An 851-nucleotide genomic window follows, 5' to 3' on the forward strand; every position below is an offset into this window, starting at 1 on the left:
TTTTTTTTTTCATTTTGTAGTACATAAAATAAGCTTTAATTTTATATATGTTTAAAGGACGCAGTATTTCCGGAACATTTTCAAAATTTAAGTTGCTATTTTGAATCCCCTCCAATGAGCAGGTTAAGTGATAGATTTTCNAATCCCCCCCAATGAGCAGGTTAAGTGATAGATTTTCAAAAAAATGATATCAAATGAAAGGTAGATATCTAAGGTTTTAGTATAAAAAAAAATTATGTAGATTTNTAAATATCTAAGGTTTTAGTATAAAAAAAAATTATGTTGATTTGTTGATTTTTCAAAAAGTTATGGAAGTTTTAAGAAAAAAAAGTGAAAAAATTTCGAAAATTAGCGATTTTTAAATTTGTAATTTTTTTTGGATATTTCCCCCATTTGCGGGGAACGAGGGGAATTTTTTCAATTTTTAAGGGTAATGTCTCCAACTAGATACGATTTGTGATCTTTTGACGTATTTTTGAAAGAAATCGGTTCGGTGAGAGCTGAGAAAAAGTGATAACAGACACAAAAAAAAAAAATAATAAAAAAAAACACATCATAGTAAAATTAATACCTTCTCCGCTTCGCATCGAAGCTAAAATATCTTATTAATATTTATTAGTAAATATACTGTATCGTTTTGAAGTTTGTGAAAATTTGAATTTTCATGTATTATTTTACGGTATTAAACATTGAAATACGTATTGAGAAAAGGACAGAAGAAAACGCTATCTTTTCATGATTACTGTGTATACATATGATGATAATGTGTATACATTACAAACTTGGCATTAATACCATGATAAGAAATTAGATAAGGCAATTATTACTTATCACTCTCATTCAAAAGTATA

The sequence above is a fragment of the Daktulosphaira vitifoliae genome, unplaced genomic scaffold (assembly GCF_025091365.1).
Source record: "Daktulosphaira vitifoliae isolate Bord-2020 unplaced genomic scaffold, ASM2509136v1 Scaffold_2, whole genome shotgun sequence".
Lineage (NCBI taxonomy): Eukaryota > Metazoa > Arthropoda > Insecta > Hemiptera > Phylloxeridae > Daktulosphaira > Daktulosphaira vitifoliae.